This window comes from Podarcis raffonei, chromosome 13 (assembly GCF_027172205.1).
Source record: "Podarcis raffonei isolate rPodRaf1 chromosome 13, rPodRaf1.pri, whole genome shotgun sequence".
Taxonomy (NCBI): domain Eukaryota; kingdom Metazoa; phylum Chordata; class Lepidosauria; order Squamata; family Lacertidae; genus Podarcis; species Podarcis raffonei.
The window spans coordinates 31,648,591-31,655,341 of NC_070614.1; the positions used below are offsets into that span (position 1 = coordinate 31,648,591).

At 39.7% G+C, this 6,751-nt stretch overlaps 1 pseudogene; it reads right to left on the reverse strand.

Moving 5' to 3' along the window:
• Positions 1 to 3,359: 3,359 nt before the first annotated feature.
• Positions 3,360 to 4,441, reverse strand: LOC128399769 (olfactory receptor 14A16-like; annotated as a pseudogene).
• Positions 4,442 to 6,751: the final 2,310 nt, after the last annotated feature.

The window sequence follows — 6,751 nt, forward strand, 5'->3', positions numbered from 1 at the left end:
GAAAGAACTGATAGAATTTGGAGGTGCCTGATCCTTGATATAAGAACTCTGCTGGATGAAACCAAAATCTTATGCAGTCCAGCTCATTTTTTTTCTTTAGTAGCTAATCAGATGTCTCTTTGAAGTCCATAAGCAGTAAACAAGGGCAAAAGCTTTCTTCCACATTTGCTGCTCCCAAAGCTGGGATCATATGCAGCTAGGAATATAGGAAGCTGAGTAACACCCTGATCTATCTTAATCAATACAGTGGTACCTTGGGTTACAGACGCTTCAGGTTACAGACACTTCAGGTTACAGACTCCGCTAACCCAGAAATAGTACCTCAGGTTAAGAACTTTGCTTCAGGATGAGAACAGAAATCGCCCAGTGGTGGCGCAGCAGCAGCGGGAGGCCCCATTAACTAAAGTGTGACCTAGGGTTAAGAACAGTTTCAGTTTAAGAATGGACCTCCGGAATGAATTAAGTTCTTAACCTGAGGTGCCACTGCCATGATTCAGAGCAGAATCTTTTCTAGCCCTACCTAAAGTTTTATTGTTATCCATTAATCATTGCCCCATGAAATAAGGACATTCATGTGCAGTTGGCCCATGAAAAGTCATATTTTGGTATCACAACGAATCAAATTAACCATCATATCATTTGAATTGATTCACACATTCAGACATCATTTGTTAAGATTTAAAGAAATCAACTACTTAAGTGTTTGTGTGCCCTAGCTCATATTCACTGTTTCAAAAGATGTTATCAATGAGAACAACAGCAAACACCACCTTTCCCCTCTTTTGAGCACTATCAGCAGGACAGATCCTCCCACATTCGCTGAGTGCAGAACAAGTTGATGAATTTGCAGGCCGATAATTGAAGGAAGCCAAGACTCAGGAATATAAATACAGTAGACATAAAAAAAGAATATGAGACGGGAAGAATGTAGCAGAGAAAGATTTGGAACAAATGACTCATAATATCTGACTTGTTCCATATCAGCTGTTACCTGAACATTTGTCTTTTAAAAAAAAAACAACCTGCATTCGTCAATATATTTCAAATGCTCTTAGGCAAAGGTCAGTTCAGACCCTCTGGCACAATTGATCTGTTCCTCCCCAGCACCATTCTGTGAGAGAAAGGGGGGGGGAAGGGCTGCAGAAGGAAAGAGTGGATGGCCCCATGCAATTTTGGCTCTAACTCTGTCCTCCACTGGCATAGTCCCAAACCATTGCTAGCATCCAGCATCTTCTTAGTTACCCCAAGGGAACATGATAATATTAAGGTGAAATGTTTTTCACTCTCCTGCCATAAAGCAAGAGGAGAGACATGTAGAAATTCCTTAATTCTTAGATTGGGACAGTAGCTCCATGTTGTACAAGAACCATGAAGTCATAAAAAGAATTGTAAATTATTATTTTGAAATCAAGAGTATGTATCTGCCTCTAATTGTGAATATGGGAAATGCATCATTAATCATCAGTAGTTTTACCACTGCCCTTCAAATTCACCAGCCCTTAGTACTGAACAGGTGGCTCTCCATCACCCAGAATTAAAGCATAAAACAGTGAATGGTTTGAAGTAATACCTGGCAATTTAGTACTTTTAATGTCTTAACTGCAGCATCGTAGAGTGCAAAGGGGCTTTGTAGGCAATCAAGTTCATCCATTTAGTGGAGGAAATTCACAGCTAGTGCATTCCTAATACGTACCGCTTTGAGCTTCAGATTTGAAATATACATCTAATTGACTGTCTTCCACTGATTCTAGTATTCAAGTCTGCCAAGGAGGTATATATGTGTGCATGTGATTTGAAGCTGTTTTGATTGTTGCAACATTTCTTCCTTTTTTGTTTCTGAGCACTTGAGAAACTTGTTGCCTTGGGACCACTATGTCTCAGCGTACAAGATCAGCTGGGAAATTATCTTTTATAGATAGAGAAAAAAGTGCTTTTAGTTTATTATAATTCTGTTAATTCTATTCCTCTTAAGTGGTTCAAATCTGTAGGAAAGAGAAATTAACCCTTTAAAATACTCTGAAGAGGGGCTCAATTGGTTCTCAGCAACTTCTTGTGCATATTTTAAACTATGTTTCTGAGTACATTCAGTTTCTGAAGGAATCTAGTATTTGTGGGGGGGGGCAGGGGGGATATCAAAAAGTTCCCTTCCAGAGATATTTCACTTTCAAGAGAAACCACTGTTGATGACAGTCAAACATCCAAAGAGGAGCAGAAGTAAGGAAATGAAAGTACCACTAGTCTTTCAAGCAGACAACCTATTAAGAAGGATATTGTGGACAGGGATCTTCTCACACTCTGCAGGCTGGTGCAACCTCATGCCAGGTAGCGTCAGGCCCATGGCAAGTCCTGTGGCATCTCCCAATTCTTCCCTGAGGCTGAGGAGGAGGAGGACGACAGCGGACAAATGGGCAAGGGGGAGGGAGGGGGCAAGTGACCAGTCAGGCAAGGAAGGTGTCGGCAGCAAGAAGAGCAACAAGGTTGGCAGCATGGAGGGAGTGCTTCAAATTGCCCTCCCACAATGTTGAGAGGTTATGCCATTATCCACTTCCCACCCACCCTCTTCCTTTCTGGGTGGAGGTTCTCTAGCATTCTCTCCCTGCCACCTGTCTTTGACTCTCTCTTCCTCCTCCTCCCATTTTGGGGCAAGCCCACTTCCAGGCAGGCAAAAAGCTTCCACCGCAGCCTAGACTTGTAGCAGTTACCCCCCTGCCTGTATATGAGAGCATGCAGTGGGAAAGGGTAGAGCATCTTTTTTTTAAAAAAAGTATTGATATTCCAGGGCCACGAAAGCTGCATTTGCTCATTTTTTTGCAATTGGGTATAGGGCAGGGGAGGGAGGATGAGATGGCAACCCTGCTCATGTGCATGATTTTGTAGGGCAAATGATATATTTTATTTAGAATGATAATTTTATTTAGAAAAAAATATACACTATTCGTTTGTTTTAAAAAATCAAATCAGTTTACAAAAGAATAAAAAAAATTATTGGCAAAAGCAGTTAAAAGCAACTATTTAAACATTCAAAAAAATAGAATCAGCAATAAACTAAAAACAGATTGAAATAAACATTAACCTTTTAGATCTCTGGGAAGGTTTGCCTAAACAAAAATGTTTACAGCAAGTGCCAAATTGAGTGCAGTGAATCGACAGCATGCCTTTGGGAATGTGCATAGCACAGCTGAATGCTGTGCATTTCCTGACAATACACAAATAATTTGGTTGGTATGCATAGTGAGAAATAAACATGCTTTTTCCTATAGTTCTTCAGAAGTGCCGATCTTTGCTCCCTGGGCTGCTTCTGTCATACTGCCTAATGTTATCTGACTCACCACACACACACAACAATGATGAGCAAAGAAGCAGAAATAATATATGATTTCATGAGGCTAGATAGACAAGTAGTCTGTCCCTGTTTAAGGCAACTCTAGGTATAGGTTATATAGATATGGGTATATTTCTCTTAGGAACTTAAGTTGTGAAACACACTAGCACAGGATCATAAAATGATGGTTGTCATCTGATGCTTGGAACATAGTTTCCATCCAAAAAGTTTTGACAGTTCGGATCTGATCTCTTGATTTCTCATGCTATAAATCACTGGATTCATCATGGGTGGCAACATAGAATATAACACAGAAATCATCATGACCAGATGTTTTGGGGCTTTTTGAGTTGGACACATATAGGCAAAGGTGCCAGTGCAGATAAATAAGGAGACAACAATGAGGTGTGGCAAGCAAGTAGACAATGCTTTCTTTCTTCCCTGCTAAGAAGTGATTCTTAGTACATTGGTGAAGATCTGTACATATGAGTAAATTATAAAAATAAAGCAACCTAAAGCTACAGATTCAACAAATACAAGGACACCAACTTCTGCCATATAATTGTCATTACAGGAGAGTTTTAGCAATTGTGGAATTTCACAAAAGAACTGGTTGAGAACGTTGGAGCAGAAAGTGATGGAAAATGTGCCCCCAGTGTCTAACGCTGCAAAGAAAAAACCAGTAATCCATGAACTGGCTGCCATTTGGATGCAGGCTCTCATGTTCATCACTGTCTCATATCGTAGTGGATTGCAGATGGCGACATATCGATCATAAGCCATGACTGTGAGGAGGACCAGGTCAGTCACTGCAAAGAAGATGAGGAAAAAGACTTGGGAAACACATTCTGGATATGAAATCAACCTGGTGTTCATGAGGGAGTTGCTCATGGCTTTGGGAACATTGATGGAGATGTTTCCAATGTCTGCGATGGATAAATTCATCAAGAAAAAGTACATTGGCGTGTGAAGTTGACGGTTGAGGGTTATGAGTATGATTATGAGTAGATTTCCCATGACAGTAGCCAAATAAATCAGAAGAAATATCACAAAGTGTAAAATTTGCAGCTCCCGAATATCAGAGAATCCCAGAAGAAGAAAGTTGGTCTCATTTGACATCATCTACCCTAAGGGAAGAAGGAGAGAAAGAACTGATAGAATTTGGAGGTGCCTGATCCTTGATATAAGAACTCTGCTGGATGAAACCAAAATCTTATGCAGTCCAGCTCATTTTTTTTCTTTAGTAGCTAATCAGATGTCTCTTTGAAGTCCATAAGCAGTAAACAAGGGCAAAAGCTTTCTTCCACATTTGCTGCTCCCAAAGCTGGGATCATATGCAGCTAGGAATATAGGAAGCTGAGTAACACCCTGATCTATCTTAATCAATACAGTGGTACCTTGGATTACAGACGCTTCAGGTATTGTGACCACAAAGGATGCAAGACACAGAAGGCTGGGTGAACTGGAACACATTTACTTATTTAAATATTTAAACCCAAAACCTATATGCATAGGGAAAACAACCTTAAAGATTTATTTTATATTTTTGTGTAAACCGCTTAGAGTTTTCTTATACTCAAGTGGTATATAAATTTGGTGTAGTGCAGTGGTTAGTGTAGTGTTGGACTAGGATCTGGAAGACCAGGGTTCAAATCGCCACTCAGCCATGAAGCTCACCTTGGGTGACCTTCGGCTGCTCGCAAGCTTTCAGCCTAACTGCTGTGACAATAACAAAGAGAGGAGGATAGGAAGAAAGGAAAGGTGGAAAAAGAAAGAAAGAAAGAAAGAAAGAAAGAAAGAAAGAAAGAAAGTTCGGGCAAATTACACGCATTCTATACAAGGCCATATTCAAACTAGATAACATCATCATCTTCACTAAAGCATTCCCACTCTTCATCTTTAATAGAAGGAAAGGAATCTTCTAGGATGTGGCTGCTGTAACATACATATTCAGAAAGGTTGGGGAACTCTCCTTTCTGACTATTATGGGAGTTGGACTCCAGCAACATATGGAAGCCCACAGATTCCCAATTCCTGCCATACACCATCTATCTATCTATCTATGAATGCCTGTTTTCTTCAGAACCTTTTGTAAAATGCCAGTTTAGACCCATTTACACATTAAATTGATAAACTGAATAACTGAGCCACATTGCATGTATTAACTGGTATCATTATTAAACCAATTATATACAAGTATTGTGTCCAGTTATTCAATTTATCATTTTAACTTTAAAATGTGTATAAATTGACATTTTACAAAAGGTTCTGAAGAAAACTATGTGAATTTAATGAACATGCATATTATTTATTATGCAATTAGCTGCCTCAGAGAAAGCAATGAGGGGGGAAACATAAAGTAAGAAATTCCTAAAAAATAAAAGCATCAAGAGCACCATTCTCAGGCACTTGGTAGCCAGCCTTGGCAGCTCCCTGTGCTTCAGTTACAACTCAGGGGAACCCTTTTTCAGTTCATGAATATGGGTGACCAGAGAGACTGCAGAGTGCAGAACAAATATGTAATGGCTAGAATAACACACCTTCCGTCTTCTACCACCTTGCAACAGTAAGGAAAGCTCAACCCTCCAACCTCTGAAATTGCAGAGAAATTCTTTAAAAAAATCCCAACTGCACTCCAAATGACAGAAACAAGATCCTCTTTTGTGGAAGGAGTAAAGCTTTTGAGAAGTAGAGATCAGTGAGAATCGCTCAGCCGGTAGAGCTTGAGACTCTTAATCTCAGGGTCATGAGTTGTATTTCTGCATTGCAGAAAATTGGACTAGATGGCCTTTGCGGTCCCTTCCAAGTCTGCAATTCTTCGATTCTGTGATTCAGCAAACACTATCTTAAGCTAGGTTTCAAAACAGGGGAATGCTACATAGCCTTACTTGAAAGTCTACCATCAAAATCTATAAGGTGTCCTTCAGGGAAAATGTATTTTGACTGTGAAATAGAGTACTATAGCATTCATTCTCTTTCAGGAATCTACTATATGGAGCAAATTCTCACCACTCTATGCCCCACCCCATCCCATTGTTGTTGTTTTTCCTGGTGTCACCATTGGTCATATTTCTTTTACTTTGGAGAATGGGAGGGTGATTCTCATATTTTTGGGAAGTTACAGCAGACTCATTCATGACTGCTGAGAAGTAAGCCCAGTGATTTTTATGGGACTTACTTCCATGTAAGTACTATAGGATTGCACCTGACCTAATCACAATCTGAAAGTGTAGGCCTATGTAATGGGACATTGGATTTTTTTAAAAAGTGTTTGAATCTAAGCTTTATTTTCCTTTTCTCTGCAGAAAAACTGTGAAATATACACCTCAGTAAGATTTTGACAATTCCCCCCCCCCCCGACTGGGATGGCAGGAATAATGAAACACAAATAATGAATCATTAGCATCTACAAACTGTTTTAATTAGTCT